General features: G+C 34.7%; 1 non-coding gene across 1 annotated transcript; it reads left to right on the top strand.

Moving 5' to 3' along the window:
* The first annotated feature begins 4,762 nt into the window (after nt 1-4,762).
* TRNAS-UGA (transfer RNA serine (anticodon UGA)) lies at nt 4,763-4,849 on the top strand. The gene has a single exon. It is a non-coding gene; the product is annotated as a tRNA-Ser (tRNA).
* Nucleotides 4,850-20,898: the final 16,049 nt, after the last annotated feature.

The following is a 20,898-nucleotide window of genomic DNA, read 5'->3' on the forward strand; positions in this document are numbered from 1 at the left end:
TCTGAATTCCTTCATTTCATTTAGTCAAAGTTATTTACTATATACTTGCTTAATATTTATTTATATTTTGACTGCATTATTAATATCTCCCGTCAATTGCCTTTTAAAATTTTAACTTAAATTAATATTATAATCGTTTGAATTAAAAAAAAGCACTAAATAAAGAATTTTTTTTAAAAAAAGAGAGAGAATCCAAATCAAAGGAATATAGACATTTTTTTAGGACAGGAGGGAGTCAAATTGTCTACTGCCTAAAATTGGAGGGGAATTATGATTTTTAAAATAAAGTTGCAGGGCTATATATATATATATATTGTATTTTTTCTTTAACAGAACAATTATTGTATTAGGTACTGTATTTATGGTTAGAGAAAAATAATGAATGCAGTAATACTTGCACCTAGTGATTTAAAATTTGAAACTGCCTTTATTCCACGTTCTGAAAATACATAAAACACATGAAACAAATTGAAGCAATAACAACAGCAACAACAACAACAACAACAACAACAACAACAACAACCCAGTATAATCCCACTTAGTGGGGTCTGGGGAGAGTAGTGTGTACGCAGACCTTACCCCTACCCTAGGGTAGAGAGACTGTTTCCAAATAGACCTCCGGCATCCTTCCCTCCAAGAACTTCCCACCTTGCTCTTGGGGAGACTCGAACTCACAACCTCACGGTTAGAAGTGGGGGTTGCTTACCATCATAGCAACCCCTCTTGTCTAACTATTTGCATTTATCAACTTGGAGAAATGAAACACTTCAGCTTGAAAAAGAATATAGTGATATGTTAACTTCGAAAGAATAAAGTGTCACGACCCAGATTTTCCATCCTCGGGATTGTGATGGCGCCAAGCCTTTCAGAATACTAGGCAAGCCAACAAATAAAGATTTAAATACGCTAATACTAACCAATTCAATAAATAGCAGCAAATTAAACCAAAGTAGATCAAAGGATTACAGAATCTCATAATAATCTAAGTACTAATACACGACTACCTAAAATTTAGTGTCGCAATCCACGAACTTCTAAGAGTCACTACAGATACTGACTGAAAGAAAATACAACTATTCTCAAAGTAAAAGAAAACAGAAAACTAGGATAACTGGAAGGGGACTCTAGGGTCTGCAAACGCCGGCAGATCTACCTTGGGTCTCCTGTTGGACTGAAGGCAGCAACTCCACTCGGGTCAACACGGTCAAATACCAAAATCTGCACAGAAAGTGCAGAGTGTAGCACAACCGACCCCGTGTACTGGTAAGTGCCGAGCTTATCCTCGGCGAAGTAGTGACGAGGCTAGGACAAGACACGTACATAAACCTGTGCAGTTAAGCAATATACGGGCATACTAACAAGTAAGAGAAGCTAAACACATAATAACGGGAGGGGAAAACATGCGAGGGAAGTACGAGATCATGAGAATATAACAGTAAAGAAAACACAACAAAACAAGTGCACGGCATCACCCTTCATACTTTTACTCTCATCATCACCATAACAAATGAAAAGAGCGATGATAATGAATATGAAATGGCACGGCATCACCCTTCGTGCTTTACGTTCTTCCTCATATGATAATGAATATGACATGGCACGGCATCACCCTTTATACTTTACACTCTTCCTCATATGATAATGCATATGAAATGGCGCGGCATCACTCTTCGTGCTTTACACTCTTCCTCACATGATAATGAATATGCAATGGCACGACATCATCCTTCGTGCTTTACACTCTTCCTCACACAAATAACAAAAAAATAATAATAACAACCGGACAATAGAATTAGCTGGATCTTCTACTATTCTATGTTCTTCCCGAAAGTGTGCTAATCCTTATATTGTGCGGAGCTGAGTATCTTCTATTCGCTGGGATAAAGCCTTTCCTCTGCAGGGGCCTTGTGCAGTAAACCCCCTACGGGCGGTCGTCCGTCGTCCTAAAGTAGTCCCCGCGAAGCTTTCGGGAAGAGGGGTAGTCTTGTGTGTAAGCATAGCATGAACAAGCTCCATTTCAATATTTAGTTTCACAACGTCAACCTCAACTTTAAATCAAAACTCAACCAATATCTAATTCCAGGAAAATATGATAAGAATTTTCCAACATGAAGAATAATCAGTTTAAGCATGAACAATACGAATAAAGAATACAACAATCACAATCACAAGAATAAGACTCACTCGCATGCTATGACTCGACGACAACGCATAGATACTCGTCACCTCACCTATACGTTGTACTCAACAACCAAACACATAGCAAATAGGCAACCATACCTAATCCTTGAAGCTAAGGTTAGCCTCAACACATACCTCGCTTCCACGGCCAAACTCAAAGCTCAATCATCGTTTTCCCTTCGCACTAGCCTACGGGCCAATAGAATCTAGCAATTACTAACCAAACAATTCAATTTAAGCCTTAGGAACTATCTATGATTGCAAGAAAATTCCATTTAGGCCATTTTGAAAAAAGTCAACAAAGTCAACACCCGAGCCCGCTTGGTCCAAACCCAAAACTCGGACCAAAACCCGATCACTCATTCACCCCCGAGCCTGGATATACAATTGATTTTTGAATCCGACCTCAAATTGAGGTCTAAATCCTCAAATTTTGAAATCCCTAGTTTCTACCCAAAATTCTCAATTCCACTATGAAAATCCTAAATTCTAGGTTGAAATCTTGTAAAATAAAGTGAAAGATTGAAAGAAATGAGTAAGAATCATTTACCTATGATTTGGGGAAGAAATAGCCTTTAGAAAATCGCCTCCTGAGGTTTAGGTTTTGAAAATTTGGGAAATAAATCAAAAATCTCGTCTAAGTCCCTCGTTGCACAGCTACAGATATCGTATTTGCTACCTGAGCTTTGCAAATGCGAAGGTACCATCAAATATGCGAGGACCCTCACACATCTGTTGCCTTCGCAATTGCGAAGAAAGGTTCATAATTGCGAACTCAATTCTCCACAAAAGCGACCAAAAGATCGCATTTGCGATCACCTGCCTTCCCGCCTTACTTCGCAAATGCGAAGGTTACCTCGCAATTGCGAGGTCTGCTTGGCCCAGCTACTCTTCGAATTTGCGATGAGGAGCTCGCAAATGCAGAATCAGGGTTCGCAATTGCGATGCCTGATCTTGCAAATGCGAGATCAGAGGCCTGCAACAAGTTCAGCTATACCAGCAAAATTTTCTAAGTTCCAAAACACTCCGTAACCTATCCGAAACTCACCTGAGCCCTCGGGGCTCCAAGCCAAACATGCACACAGTCTTAAAATATCGTATGAACTTGCTCGTGCGATCAAATCGCCAAAATAAAGTCTAGAACTACGAATTTAGCACCAAATTGCATGAATTTTTCAAGAAAGTTTCAAAACTTCTATTTTCTCAACCGAATGTCCGAATCACGTCAAACCAACTCCATTTTTCACCAAATTTTACAGACATGATTTGAATATTATATTAAACCTGTACCGGGTTCCAAAACCAAAATACGAGCCCTATACCAACGAGATCAAGCATTAATCAAATTCCTTAATCCATTTGATTTTCAGTTTAACAATTTTTAACAAAAATTCATTACTCGGGCTAGGGACCTCCGAATTTGAGTCCGGGCATATGTCCAGGTCTCATATGTTACTACGGACCCACGGAACCATCGAAACACGGGTCCGGGTCCATTTACCCAAAACGTTGACCGAAGTCAACTAAAATGAACTTTTTAGGCCAAAAATTATTATTTTTCTCAAATTTTCACATAAAGGCTTTCCGGAAACGCGTTCGGATTGCGCACGTAAATCGAAGAGGAAAAAAATAAGGTTTTGAAGGCCTTTGAACACGAAATCGAGTTCTAAAACATAAGATGACCCTTTGGGTTATCACATAAAGCATCTTAACTTTAAAGATTGCTTCCCTAAGGACTCCTCCACTAAGCAATAAGAGTTCTTTTTCTAAGAAATAATTATTCACATAGATCCACCATTATCGAATTAATAAATATATTATATATTTATTTCACATAATTTTTATTTCTTAATTTTAATTAATTATATATATATATATATATACACACCGTAAATCAGTTAACCATAGTGTATTAGTGTAGTTGGATATAAATATAGAATGTTCGAATAAAAAAAATTAAAAGTCCCGCTTTAAGCCTCTAAAATTGGGTAAAATACTTAGTTACATCTGGTATTCACGTTAAATCATATTAATTTATTATGGTTAAGTAATACCTAAAGTTAGAATGTGTACTAATTAATTATAATTTGGTAATAACTATATTTATGAAGACATATCTCGTGTAATTATTGGATTGATATAAATACTGTTACCACTAAATATTTTCCCCATAATTGATGGTAACATACTACAATATTTTAAGAAATGATATTGGGAAGAACATGTTTGACATGCTGTCACTTATGACTTGGATTCAATGATATGTTATCATGTGGGACAAACTTTTCTTTATAATTGAGTAGCTGTGTTTATGGTCTAATTAATGGTTTTGCCTAAATTTCCAATTATATTGTTTTTTTTATTCCTTTTCTTTATTTGGAAATTTGAGTTGGTAGCATTGCTATCTCATATGTACTAATTATCATAACAACAACAACTAGTAATAAAAAATAATAGAAGTTAGTTTCGCTAACCGGCAGGCAATATAATCAGCCGATAGGTGCAGGCAAGCGTAGCGAATCACATAGATAAGCCCCTACCTGCCAGCGTGCGGATGGATAGGGCGGGCAAAGCGCGAAGGGGATGGATGTCTGAGCGGTTGAAAGAGTCGGTCTTGAAAACCGAAGTATTTATAGAAATACCGGGGGTTCGAATCCCTCTCCATCCGCGAGGTCATAAGTTCTCTCTTGCGTTATCTATAGATAAGAATATATATATATGGTAATCTATTTATTCTTAAAAATATTTCAAACGAGGGAATTATAATTTTTTTTAGAGCAATAATTGGCGTGAGGACTTTAATTTGAAGTGGTCAAGAGAAAGTTGTTGACAACAATTCATTAATTCTTTAAATTGATTCCGTGTGTAACTTACAAAAACGTGTACATCCAAATTAGATTAAATTGATTCATCTTGCACACGTGCGGGTGCAACTCTATGTTATTGAGTTCATCTGAATTTAATATTTTGGATATGGAATATAAATATATGTCTTAAAGTTTTGCTGAAATAATAAAAAATACACCTTCTGTTTAAAAAAGAATGAATTTATTACTGTTTGAAAAACCAAACAAGATTTTTTTTGATCGTATTTTTTGCAAGTATTTATTAAGTATTTTGAATTGTAGCTATTGTAACTTATAGTACTTTTTATATAGTTTATAAATATATAAGTTTTATCTTTAAAGAACTTAAAGAATCTATATGGCCGCACAGTATTTTATGATTTTTCGGAGGAATTTATAGCATCCATCTGCTAATGTGTAATGTGCTGCCTGGTGACAAATCACCAACTCAGGAGTCCTTGAAAGCCTTGATCTACGGAACTGATATATACTTGTGCCCAATGCATGCATCATCAGAAGTGGCACACAAAATATTCTCATCACTGAGGCCATACAAATTGAACATTCCAGAAGCTTCTAGAGATCGGCGCCTGGGTACGGCAAAAGTTCAAATTCACATAAAAAACTAATCAATTTGACTCTCATATTCCGAAAAAATTCAAATAAATTGAAACAAAGGAAGTAATAGATATGAACTCATAACTATAAAAATATATGGAGTTCAATTCTAAGAACCTTAACGACTAGAACTTAAATCTTGGATCAGCCTCTGTTTAGACATGGTATAAACGTATATACCACTATATAAATAAGTGTTTTGTTAATTATTCGAATCATGGAATTGGTTTATACCTAAATACTATAAGAATATTCTATGGTGCCATTTTTTGTATGAAATTGGGTCTTTTTCAATACATGGACAGAGTTATGGAGTCGGGCCTTAAGGAAAACTTGTCCCACAACATGAAATATATGATCACAAGACAATCAATTTTAAGGTTTATTTAGTGGAAAATATCAAGACAATCAATTTTAAGGTTTATTTAGTGGAAAATATCAAGACAATCAATTTTAAGGTAAATATTTTGTGTTAGTCTGATCCTTTTAGATAAGTAACCTAAATAGTTGTTCACGTAATTATTTAAACAAAAAACAGTAGGTAGATATATAATATATGTATAATATATGTACGATCATATATAATCAGTATAAAATCTATGTATGTCATCTGAAAAAAATAAAGAGTGAATCCGGTTGGCTATTTGGGTAAACATTTGATATAGAATTTTAGATCTCCAATTTGTGACATTTGCATGCCGAAACTGGGTCAAAGCCCATAAAAGCTAAACCCAGCCTAGAATTAAATCAGGGATCTTTACGTAAATAGCCAATCGGATCACAGTTACTTTGGAAACTTTACATTGTATAGCCCCCACCAAATAATGACAAAATAACACGGTCTAGCCAGTTTTCGGACGGATCATTCAAAAATAGCTAGCGTTTGTCAAGTCATTGAAAAATAGCCACTATTTTGCTACAACAGAGACCGGTTCAGCATAATATATTGGAGTTCAGTGCACCTATGCATGAACTTCCAGCATATTATACTGGATCGGTATACTTTGCTGGCTATTTTTAAATTTTTCCCCCAAATAATAGTAGCCGAATATATATATTAATGTATACTATACATATTTTTGTCATAATTAGTACATATATATATTTTTATATATATATTTCGCTAGCATATATAATTATTTTCGACTGACTGGCCATATGTGTTAAAAGCCCTTTACTTTTTCTAACCGATATACATGTATCATATATCGATTATAACCAATTATACATATGTTATACATGATTTTTTATATGTATATATATAAAATCTATCGGCTGTTTAAGTTTAAATAGTTGGGTGACCGGCTATTTGGCACAAAGTGGGATTGAACTGAAACTCGAAGTTGGGACTTGAGTTGGGAAACAGTGGCGTGCAAATTATCAATGGTGAGTCGTTGTAGCCCATCTCGCTTTGGATTCTGGTCAAATCAAGACTTGTAATTTGTGTATGTACAACAGCAATTAGAAAAAAGAATTTTTACCTCCTATAACAAAGGTTAACATTTTATTTATTTTAAATAAATACCATTTAAAAAAATTATATTTTATAGATATCTTTTAATATTTATAGCAAAATATCTAATTTTGGTTACCTCCTATTCCTAAACCACTAAATACGTTATCCAATTACACTATTTTCTTTCTGTCTCTACTTTGATACATGTCATTCTCTTCCCTCATTCCCTAAAAATACGATGCCCAATTTCAAAATTCCTCTCACCCATATCACCTACCATTAGTCACAAACAGTGATTTTGCCTGGATTCCATGTGAGATTCAGTGAAGAAATTCATAATTTATCTACAGTGAAGAATTGATGATCAAGAAAGCTATGAAAAATTTAAAAGAAAAAAGAAATCAGAGTAGTAGAAGCCGGTGATGGGGAAAATGGAGCTATTAAAATCAATTGGGCTGATGGTGCTAATTTTGCAATAGGAAAATCAAGAGCAGGAAAAGCAGACCCACTTGGTTTAAGAAATGAGGAATACTTCAAACCAGAAAAGCAAGAAGAGGAAGATAAAGAAGAGGCTAAAAGGGAAAAGAAGAAGGTGAAAAGGAACCTTATTGTTGGAGTTGCAGCCCCAATGATTCAGGATTTTTGCTCGATGGTGGATTCGCCGGAAATTAGGGTTTGTTCTTGAACAAAGACGACGAAGTTTGGGACTGAGCAACTTGATTTTCTGTTAATATATTTCAATGTGTTTTATGTATTTCATTGTATTCATTGTATTTTTTTCCGCATTGTAATTCAATGTATCTCGTTGTATTTCATGTATTTCATTGTATTCATTATCTTTTTTTTCATTGTATTTCAATGTATCCCAATGTATTCTATGTATTTTATTGTATTCACTGTCTCGCTATATGCCATGAATGTATTCATATATTTTTTTAATTAATATAATTTATGTATTCAGATGTATTATATAATTTCTCTGAAGATTGCTATGCTTTTGGGGTATTTTTTGGTTGAGAATCTTTTTTATAACTAGAAATATAAAATTTGTGTGTTATAATTGAGTTTGTTGAGTTATATTAGGAGTCTATTATATTAATTGATTTACTTCCCGTTTAAAAACAGTGTGATCCCCTATTTCACGCCATGAATACAGTCGAATACAATAATTTGTCCAGCTGTAATCCCATGTTTCACGCCATGAATACAGTCGAATACACTCGAATACAACAACTGATTAGCTGGACTTCCCTGATTCACGCCTATTTTTGCTACTCTATTCATGAATACAGTAGCTTAAATACATCTAATATATCTTATAACAACAGAAAACGTATCTACAATCCGTAATATAGCAAATTGTATCTATAGATAGTTAATTACCACTAAAAGATAGTGCTTTATGAAAATTTCTTAGAAAAATCGAAGAGACTATGATAATCTTAAGGAAATTGAGGTGTATATATAGATAAACATCATTAAAGGGAGTTGGTTGAAATTCCACAAGGGTGGGTTGTGATTTTTATATCTTTTTGAACGAGATAATTTTTCACGTAAAAATTGTGTGTTCTTTCCTTTTATCTGCATTATATTACCTGCATTGTATTTTTTGTATGTTCTTTAAAAATTGTTTATCTACCCTCTATATGATCCTAAAATTCTTCAGAACTATATATATAATTTTTATCAATTAAGTCTATTTGGAACTGAAAGATTGTAGATCTTTTCATATGATTTTAGGTCTACTTTTTTTTAAATTTTATTTTAATGTCTTCAATTACCATTCTATTATGTATGTAGATCGGTGCATTTTGGATGTTATGTAACACATGACAACCATTTCAGGCTCATTCTCATTTGGACATAAATATTCTCAGATTGGTGTTAACTTTTAACTCTTTCCCCCCCATAATTTTATGTTTTATTCCTTCAAATCAATGCATCACGAAAATGTTACTTGTATCTTCTTGAAAACATCTTTGAAAAGAGAAAATGATCAAAATCGTCCCTTAAATTTAGGAGTTGGATCAAGTTTGTCCGTCAAATATTAAGGATAACAAAAAAGGTTCTTCAACAACAACAATAACAACGACCCAGTATAATCCATTTCCATGGGCCTCTCCGCTGCTGGTAGATAAGCCAAATTCTCCGAAGAGTAGAGAGGCTGTTTCCAGGAGACCCTCGGCTCAAGTATGGTTCTTCAAGTATGGAAAATATGGACACTTTTAGTCCACCCAAACGGCACCGTTTAAGCAAAACAGACTGACTAACAAAGCTATAGATTCTCTTTTGATGATCCATCCATTCTTTTAGTCAAATCTTCAATTTGTTTTCCTAAATATGATTCTTCCCCGCCTCTTCGGACAATGGCTAGGTGGTTATCTAAAAATTAACTTAATCGACCGAACTAAATCTTATCGAGGCGGTTTTTATATTTTTTAAATTAAATCATAGATTTTGATATAAATATGTAACCATATCGAAAAATTAGGCAAATGCTTCCTTTCTCATTGGTCCTGATTCTTTTGACTGTTCTTATATAATATAATATAATATAATATAATATAATATAATATAATATAATATAATATAATATAATATAAACATGTTTTGTATATTAATTTATTTGGCTTTGAACCTTGGGATGGATTCCGATGGAAAAAGTTACAACTAACAACCAAAACCAAACTCTACGACTATTGATACTAAATTGATCTAGAAATTTGTAGCAAGCTACTAAGGTATATTCTTGTCTTCCTCTTTTTCTTCCCCTTTATATCTTTATGAAATTTGGGTCAATAATCAAGTCTTCTTTTTTTTTAAATTTTAAAAAGGCGGTATGCAACGAGTTAATTATTGAGATTTTACTGCAAATTTTCAGTTAGCAACTTTTTTATGCATATTTTATTTTATGCACTAATTACATTTTGTCCGGTGGTTATTTTCAGAATGGACTTGTAGAAAAAGCCTTGTCGCTATTATCATGTCACTACCCAAGTTCTTCCTCTGTGAACTGTCGTGACGGCACCTAATCTCTACGACTAGGTAAGCCTAACAATTTGCAGAAAATAAATTAAGGATACAAAACTATCCAACTAATAGGTAAATATAATAAAAGAGTTTAAAATGCCGCGGCATATACAATACATACTCTCTGAAACATAGCACCCCCAAAACTCGGAATCTAATGAATCACAAGCTAAAGAAGTACATAGTGTTTTAACTCTAGAAGTCTAAACGAAGAACAATACAAGAAGTCTATATCTGAAGGGAGAATAGAGAGGGACTTCCAGGTCTGCGGACGAGGCAAATATACCCCGAAGTCTCTGGATTGCCTCGCCTCACGGATAGTATGGCTGAGTAGAAGAACCTGGATTTGCACACGAAAAACATGTGCAGGAAAGGGCATGAGTACACCACAGCGGTACCCAGTAAGTGTCAAGCTTAACCTCGGTGGAGTAGTGATGAGATCAGGTCAGGGCCCTACTGGTTATATATATCTGACAATATAAAATAATATGAAATATGACAGTATAATTGAAATACTAACAGTCAATAAAAAAATGAAATCACTGAAAGAAATAACTCAGTACACAGAGATAGTAACAAGGGATCTCCAGGATAACGTCCCGTAGTCCCAAAGGTAAATGTGAAGGGGGGATCTCCTGAAATACCGTTCCAAAGTAAATATCCAGTACAGAGGGATCTCTCGGGATACCGTTCCGTAGTCCCAAAGTAAATACACAACCAAATCAATATACGCAAAAGTCTCAAGAAGGAAATCTACAGTTCTATTCAAGTTCGTATCAAATAAATAGGTAATTTCTACCCTAAACATGCTACATAGAATCCAAGTAAGCAGTTACAGCAGATAAGACAGTTAAGTCACGTAAGCATACTTTCCTAAGCTAAACAAGAGGCTTCATATACTAGTATTGCTTAATTAAAGCAAAAACATAGAAACTCACTTAATGAAAATGGGTTTTTTTGACAATTAGCACATGTACGCACTCGTCACCTCACGTACACGGCATTCATATAACAACAATACCAAAATCCTAAGGGGAGTTCACCCACACAAGGTTAGACAAGTCACTTACCTCAAACCAAGCTCAAAATCAATCTGATATCACGCTCTTGCCACGAGTATCCAACTCCGAGTGGCCCAAATCTAATCAAATCAATTATATAACGTAAATATAGCTACAAGCAACGAATTTAACTAATGAATTTAAAGCTACGATGAGAAATTAGGAAAACGCCCAAAGATCCTCCTCGGGCACATGTCTCGGAATCAGATAAAAGTTACAAATTTAAAACGCCCATTCACTCATGAGATCACTCGTCCAAAAACTATTCAAAATTCTAACACCTAAAACCCGATCAAAACCCAATAACTCGATTGGGGTACTTTTCCCCTAATTCCCATTTTTTCCACTCAAATTCTTTGATTAGATTGAGAAAATTACTAGACAATGATGAAATATAAACGAAATAGGGTTAGGAATTATTACCCTTTGGTTTCCTCTTCAAAATCCTCACAAAATCGCCTTCTCCCAAACTAAAATCGAATTTGATGTTATGAACTTCAAATCCTCGAAATTTCCTATTTTTGCCCAACGATTACCGCATCTGCGTTCATGGGGCTGCATCTGCGGTCCTGCACTTGCGGAAAAAGCTTCGCGAGTGCGAAAGCCACTTATCCGGGTTGGGGCCGCATCTGCGATTCCCCAGCCACATCTGCAGTCCCTGATGCACAAGTCCAAATCCGCTTTTGCGGTTCACTCAGCTGCTTCTGCGGCGCCGCACCTGCGGTCCAAGATCCGCAGGTGCGAAAACAACAGGTTCAGCACTTCAGAAATTGCCTAAGTCCAAGTTTTCATCCGTTAAGCATCCGAAACTCACCCGAGGCCCCCGAGACCTCAACCAAACATACCAACCAATTCTAAAACATCATACGAACTTAGTCGAGCCCTCAAATCACATCAAACAATGCTAAAACCACGAATCACCATCCAATCCAAACCTAATAAACTTGAATTTCTAAAATTCTACATATGATGCTGAACCAACCAAATCACGTCCGATTAACCCCAAATTATGCACACAAGTCATACTCAACACTACAGACCTACACCAACTTTCAGAATCGGATTCTGACCCTGATGTAAGAATTTCACTATCGGCCCGCAACTCGTCATTTCAAGCCTAAATAAGTTACGGACCTCCAAAATACAATCCGAACACGCCCCTAAGCCCGAAATCACCCAACAGAGCTAACGGAATCGATGAAATTCTATTCCGGAGTCGACTTCATACTGTTCCGACTAGGTCCAAATTATAATACTTAAACTCGAACGAGCATAGAGGCATAACTGAAGTGGTGAAAAGATGAGGGTAACGGCTGTGCATATCCTGCTCGGTCTCCCAAGTTGCCTCCTCGACTGGCTGACCCCACCATTGAACCTTTACTGATGTAATGCTCTTTGACCTCAACTTTCGAACTTGCATGTCCAATATAGTCACTGGCTCCTCAACATAAGATAGATCCTTGTCCAACTAGACTGAACTAAAATCCAACACGTGAGACAGATCGCCGTGATACCTCCGGAGCATCGAATCATGAAATACTGGATGAACTCCTGCCAAGCTGGGAGGCAAGGCAAGCTCATAAGCAACTTCCCCAACATGTCGCAACACCTGAAAGAGGCCAATAAACTTTGGGCTCAATTTGCCCTTCTTCCCAAATCTCATAAGGCCCTTCATAGTCGAAACCCAAAGCAAGACCCGCTCTTCGACCATAAACGAGACATCGCGAACCTTATGATTTGCATAACTCTTCTGTCTGGACTGGGTTGTGCGGAGTCTATCCTGAATTACCTTAACCTTTTCCAAAGTATCCTGAACCAAGTCTGTGCCCAATAATCTAGTATCACTCTGCTCAAACCAACCCATCGGGGATCTACATCGCCTACCATATAGAGCCTCATGCGATGCCATCTGAATGCTGGATCGATAACTGTTGTTGTAGGCAAACTCCGCAAGTGGAAAGAACTGATCCCAAGAACCTCCAAACTACATCACACACAGAGCATATCCTCAAGAATCTGAATAGTGCGCTCGGACTGTCCTTCCATCTGGAGGTGAAATGGTATGCTCAACTCCACCCGAGTACCCAACTCATACTGCACGGCTCTCCAGAACCATGATGTAAACTGAGTACCTCTATCTGAAATGATGGAAACTGGAATACCATGTAAGCGAACAATCTCTCGGATATAAATCTCAGCCAACCACTCTAAAAAATAGGTAGTACACACATGAATGAAGTGTGCGGACTTGGTCAGCCGATTCACAATTACCCAAATGGCATCGAACTTCATCAAAGTCTATAGGAGTCCAATTACGAAGTCCATGGTAATCTTCTCCCACTTCTACTCTGGAATCTCTATTTGCTGAAGCAAGCCACCCGGTCTCTGATGCTCATACTTCACCTGCTGATAATTAAGGCACCAAGCTACAAACCCCACTATATCTTTCTTCATCCTCCTCTATCAATAGTGCTGCCTCAAATCCTGGTACATCTTCGCGGCACCCGGATGGATGGAATACCGTGAACTGTGAGCCTCCTCCAAAATTAGTTCCCGAAGCCCATCAACATTGGTTACACATACTGGCTGGCTAAGGCCGGAACATCCATTTCCATGGGCCTCTCCGCTGCTGGTAGATAAGCCAAATTCTCCGAAGAGTAGAGAGGCTGTTTCCAGGAGACCCTCGGCTCAAGTATGGTTCTTCAAGTATGGAAAATATGGACACTTTTAGTCCACCCAAACGGCACCGTTTAAGCAAAACAGACTGACTAACAAAGCTATAGATTCTCTTTTGATGATCCATCCATTCTTTTAGTCAAATCTTCAATTTGTTTTCCTAAATATGATTCTTCCCCGCCTCTTCGGACAATGGCTAGGTGGTTATCTAAAAATTAACTTAATCGACCGAACTAAATCTTATCGAGGCAGTTCTTATATTTTTTAAATTAAATCATAGATTTTGATATAAGTATATAATCACATCGAAAAATTAGGGTATATTTTTCCAGAAATACCGACTGCTCTGAATGATTTATATTTGTAAAATATAATATTATATATATAAAGCTTAAACATTATTAATTTTTTTGACTTTAAACTTTGGGATGGATTTCGATGGAAAAGGGACTTTTGATTAAATTACTCTTATCGTTTTTTTAGACAAGTCAGTCATGACTATTTGCCTTCTTGGAGTAGTACGGGCGGTATTAGGAAGAATAGTTAAGCCTTCTTGTTTTCTAAAGTGACAAATATTTTGAACTAATTTTCTTTTTTTTGTGTGACTAAAGTGGCAAATAAAAGCGTGAGAGGATCTACCATCCGACTATTGTATGATTGAGATGTTTCTTTCTTCTGTCAGCGGCATGGGAAGGTGAGAAATGAAGATGAATATGAAATCTTTGGATCTAGTGAACAAAGATCGAACAACGTGTGCTTGAATAATGTAAAGTGAACAAGACAACTTTTGTTTATCCTTTTTAGTCAACTTTTACAATGTGCTCTTGTCAAAAAGTTAAGATCCCCTTTTGTTCTCTATCTCTTACTATTTATAAGAGATCTTCCCAATAAACCCTAAAAAGTATAATATAAGGAATATCCAATGGAATATTCATGGTGTCCTTTTCTAAGCCAGTCCAATTGCAACTTCAGTTATGCATCCTCGGCAATGACCCTTACGAGGGCAACCCCTTCGCTATAATGTCGTGGTCGACCCCGTCCGCGGCACGACTTATCTGCAGTTACCGAGTTGCCAAATTTTAACCAATACATGTACGACATCCATTAGCCAAGGATTCCATTGACAGAACAATTTGCTGACAGGATCAGCAAGATCCTCGCAGTCCTTGATACCAACATCCCCTGGTCAACCCTGTCTATAGCTTCTAGACGCACAAGTATACTGAAGTTAAGCCTGCACTCAGCAACATGGTTGCAACTGCTAAGCTCCTTCGCGCACAGTTGGCGAGCACCAACCAAGTGAGCTTGAATTACCATACATGTCTTACAAAGACAGGGGTAAGGTCTGCGTCATGGGAAGGATAGGGAGGTGGTTGCTCGGTTGTTGATATTTCGGGGGTCTTTGAAAACCCGAATAATGATTTGCATGATTATACTACCCCTCCCCCACGTGTGTGACTACACTGGGTATGTTGTTGTTGTCGTCTTACAAATGAAATACTTGTTGGATTGCGTATAGGTGTTCGTAACACGCAGCGGAAGACAATAACAATCCTAGGTAGATCTTTTCATGTTTAAAATTTATTTACATATCAATAGATCGGATCTAAGACGTACCTGGTGAAGAAAGTCTTGTTTCAAATTCTTCGATAGTGCGAAGACTCTATGTGTATCCACACCGAGACTGATCCTTGCTATCAACTCTTTGATCGATGAAACCCGCGAACAAATTGAACAAAATATTGTGTTGAAATTTTTCTCAAAAATCTCAACTCAAATTAGAAGAACAAGAAACACTTTTCTTGCAGTTGTATTTTCTCTCTTGGCTTTGTATTGCACTCTCACTTTCACAAAGTGGGTTTTCTTCTCAAGAATAAGTACGACAAATTTTCTCCATCACCCTTTATATATCATCACATATAAACCCTTTTTCTATTTGGTTGAGGTAATAATTTACTGAGGGTAAATTTTTTTTTTTTTCAAAAACAAACTTTTATGTAATCGTATAAGGAAAAATCGACAACCTATTCTTAAAAGGTTTGAGTCTGCCGCGACTTCATGGACTTAATGTCCCACGTCAATTATGGACTTTTCTGTTATCCAACTCTTAGTTGGTTTTAACAAATAATTCCTTATTGGCATTACTATAGAAAACCATTCCAAAAATGGTTATCCCTTTTCCGTTGGCTTCCAATTCCAAATTGGTTTTAATATTGATTAATATATTATATACAATACTTATATATAAAATATATTAATTATGAATACCAAATATATATCAAATATACATTTCAACCAAGAAATATAAATTAATTTTCTATTCCAAATAGAAAACATCAATTTATTCACAATATTAATTACATCCTCTATGCTAGCAAAAAATATAATAATATTTCATTTGGACTAATAACTAAATTTATTTGACTAATTAAATTCATTAATTCAATTATCAAATAATAAGTTAATCAATCCTTTAGCAAAGATCAGAACACTCGTTAGTGTGCGACCCCATAGGTTCAATACTAAATCGGTAGTAAATTGACCACATCAATATACTAATCAAGGGTGGCGTCTAGCAACACTCCTTAACGACCGGATAGCATGAAGTATACAATTTACTCTCAAGAACCAGTAGAAGAATAATGTAGTAATTCCTTCTGTCCTTATAGCTCTGGATCACCCTAGGATATGGTTCAACTGTCAAATCCTAATAGGCGACCAACTATGTGTCCATGTCAAATATATTCGACCATTGAATGACCTAAGAAACTCTTTTCTTCTTTCATTCAATTGCCCTGGCCAAGGTCTTAGTTTGGTCGTTTATAATTCATGACAACATGGAGCTTAAACTCATTACCAAGAGTTGACAGATTCCATCTTGATCAATCACTAATTCTACAAGCATTTAATCATACCCAATATCCTTTCAACTATCGCCCTAGGGCCATAGGTGTCTAGTATCAAAGCACAATATATAACTTGTCAATTACTATGACGATCTCAGGTCAAAGGAAACGGTTACATCACATTCTTCAAGACAATATCCTATTGATAGTTTATGGTAATTCTAACCATTAAGAATTATCCAATGAGACGGTTCAATGATCATATCTCTATATGCATCATCTATCTATGTAATTTAGTTAATGAGGTCAACTAATCTTTATCCCATAAAGACGATCACATAAATATTGATCTAATCGGATTACTAATGTCCAAATTAATAATCCTACGATCAAGAACAAATTTAGATTAAATTATAAGAAACTTCACTCTCATTATCATGATCTCCATCACAATGTCAAGTCTCAAAATTTAATCAAGGACCTTATCAAATTAATCAAGCAATTAATAACAATGATAAAAGAATATCAAATGCCATATATATTTTATAAAAATATGTTCAAAACATCAAATGTGATATTGGATCTAGGGCATATCTACTATATCCCTAACAAAGATCACTCGATATTAAATTTCAATATTGACAATCTCAAACAATATCATTTTTTACATATTATAATTAAAATTATCACATATTATAGGTAATTTATCAATTGAAAAAGAGTTTTACTTCTATAGACCTGTAAAAGGTCACCTAATTGAAAGATAACTATATGTAACTAAACATAATAAGTGGATCTAGTAACTGAGAAAATAAGGCAGACAACAGGTTAGAATAGGTCAAATAATTAATCTCAGGCAGATACATGCTGCAAAAATTGTGTTAATAATAAGAAATGGCATCTGACTTTGATACTCTCACTTTTCACAAATCATCTAAATAAGCTCAAAATGAAGCTGCTAAGTTTGCTTTCCTTTACTTTACTTCTGGTATGTGAAGTAACAATCCAACGAATTCGGAATCTGCAAGGCGGAGAAGTGCATTGAGATTTGAGGTTAGGAGGAACTTTCAAGACCGAGAGGTCGCAAAATTTCAATGTTTGGTTGAATTTCTTCATAAGTAAAAAACCTGGAGATGGAGGGAGCTGATTAGTTGATGGATTGACACTTGAATTTTGTTTTAAATTGAGAGTGTGGCAGTGTTATCAAAGGCGCGCTTAAAGCGCGGTTAAGCCCTGAAACGAGGCTCAACACCTGTTCAGTGCTTCGCCTCACTTACCGGGCGCTTCAGTGTTGTTATCAAGGCTCTAAGGCATACTTTTCCTTGCCAATGAGCGTAATCCTGAAGAGGCGACAGTAAACATTTGATATTTTCACTTTATCGTAGCTTTTCTTTAATTTCTTTGCCCATATATTTGGTATTCATGCTTGGAACTATAATTATTTGGTTCACTGATAATAAATAATTGTCAGGGGAAAGAGCTGTAGATAGATTATGCTGTATACAATTGTAATATAGAAAATTAACTTCTGCAATTTCTTGAACTACTAGTAGAAACATATTAAAGTCTTATACATTTAGATGTCAAATGAGATATTTGTTGAAATATGCTTCCTTCTCTATTTCAAGTTCTAATATTGAGTTATAAATCTGGTTTCCGTATACCACAATGCCAATACTACTTTTGTACAGAGCCAAACCCTATTTTGCTTAGACTTTTTGCATGGGTTATTCCTATCCATGTCCATATTCTATTAGTACTGGTGAATAGGATGCTTCCACATATTAAACAATATTTATGGATCCATCTAAAAATCACTTGTTTACCGACGCAAATTACCTACGGATGTCCGTCGGTAACAAGGCTTTACCGACGAAAGTCCGTCGGTAAGTGGTTGGCAGGTAAATCCTTCCTCGGTAAAATATACCGATGAAATCCGTCGATAACTTACCGACGGACCCCATCGGAAGGCCATCGGTACATTTCTGACGACAGTTGGTCAAATAATTTTACTTACCGACGGATATCCATCGGTATATTATAAAATAATATAATAATAATAATAATAATATCAATACCGACGGATATCCGTCGGTAAATTAAAAATAATAATTTAATAATATCGACGGACACCATCGGTAAGTTTAGAATTTTAATTTAGTAATATAAAAATTAAAAATACGAATAAATTCATTTTCCGATGGCTATCCGTCGGTATTTTCAACAAAATTTGAAAATACACTTCTACTTAGTAGAATTTTTAATGTAAATGTTAATCAATCACTAATATTAGTTATATATATATATATATATATATACTATTAATATACTTTTACTTAGTTTAGTTGCCAATCTATAAATTAATTACATCTAATACATTACTTAATTAGTGTAATTATTAATATATATACTAATCTATCATTAATATTAGTTAAGGATACCATTAATACGCAACTACTTTTTGTAATTATCAATTTATAAGCTAATCAATCGCTAACATTTCTTACTGATATTACTAATACACTTCTACTTAGTGTAATTCTCAATGTATATGCTAATCAATCAGTAATAGTTCTTAAGAATACTATTAATACACTTATACTTAATTAGTCTAATTATTAATACATGGGCTAATCAATCATTAATATTACTTAAGGATATTACTAATGCGCATCTACTTTCTGTAGTTATCAATTTATAAGCTAATCGATCGCTAACTTTTCTTACTGATATATTTCTAATACACTTATGCTTAGTGTGAGAACTAAGAATACTACTAATACATTTCTACTTAATTAATGTGTGTGTATGTGTATGTAATATTTTCAATGTAATTCATCTTTTAACATTAATTAATAATGAAATTAATATTAATAATTTAAAATAAATCATAAGCTAATGTAATTATTAATTTACAAGCTAATTACTACTAAACCACTTTCACGTAATTAAGTATCAATTAATAGTCTAATCAATCACTAATATTACTTAAGGATATCACTAATGCTCTTCTACTTAGTGTAGTTATCATTTTATAAACTAAACAATGAGTAATATTTCTTAAGAATACTGCTAATACACTTCTACTTAGTAGAATTTTTAGTGTATAGGCTAATCAATCACTAATTTTTCTTACTGGTATTATTAATACACTTCTACTTAGTGTAATTTTCAATGTATAAGCTAATCAATCAGTAATAGTTCTTAAGAATACTATTAATACACTTATACTTAATTAGTCTAATTATTAATACATGGGCTAATCAATCATTAATATTACTTAATGATACCACTAATAGGCATCTACTTTTTGTAATTATCCGTTTATAAGCTAATCAATCGCTAACATTTCTTACTGATATATTTCTAATACACTTCTGCTGAGTGTGAGAACTAAGAATACTACTAATACACTTTTGTATATATATATATATATATATATATATAGTAGAACAAGTACTTCGATGAGATCTACTTTAAGGATACCACTAATACGTATCTACTTTTTGTAATTATCAATTTATAACTACATTAATCGCTAACATTTCTCAGGTATAAGCTAATCAATTAGTATTAGTTCTTAAGACTACTACTGATAAACTTTTACGTAATCAGTGTAATTACTAATAGATAGGCTAATCAATCATTAACATTACTTAAGCATACCGCTAATATGCATCTGCTTTGTGTAATTATCAATTTATAAGCTAATTGATCGCTAACATTTCTTACTGATATTACTAATACACTCATACTTAGTGTAATTCTTAATACATAAGCTAATGAATCAGTAATAGTTTTTAAGACTATACTAATACATACTTAATTAGTATAATTATTAATGTATAGGCTAATGAATCACTAGTGTTACTTCAGAATACCACTAATATTACTTAACGATACCACTAATAAACCTCCACTTACTTTAATTATCAAACTAAAGATAAACAATCACAAATATTTCTCACAAATATCATTAATACACTTCTATTTAGCGTATAATTATCAATGTATCGGCTAATCAATCACTAACGTTACTTATATAAGGATACCACTAGTTCACTAATTGTTAACGTTACTTAAGGACACCATGCATTAATACACTTCTACTTACGGTAATTATCAATTTATAAGATAAACCATCACTAATATTTCTTACGAAAACGAATACACTTCTTCTTAGT

The sequence above is a fragment of the Nicotiana tabacum genome, chromosome 22 (assembly GCF_000715075.1).
Source record: "Nicotiana tabacum cultivar K326 chromosome 22, ASM71507v2, whole genome shotgun sequence".
Classification (NCBI taxonomy): Eukaryota; Viridiplantae; Streptophyta; class Magnoliopsida; order Solanales; family Solanaceae; genus Nicotiana; species Nicotiana tabacum.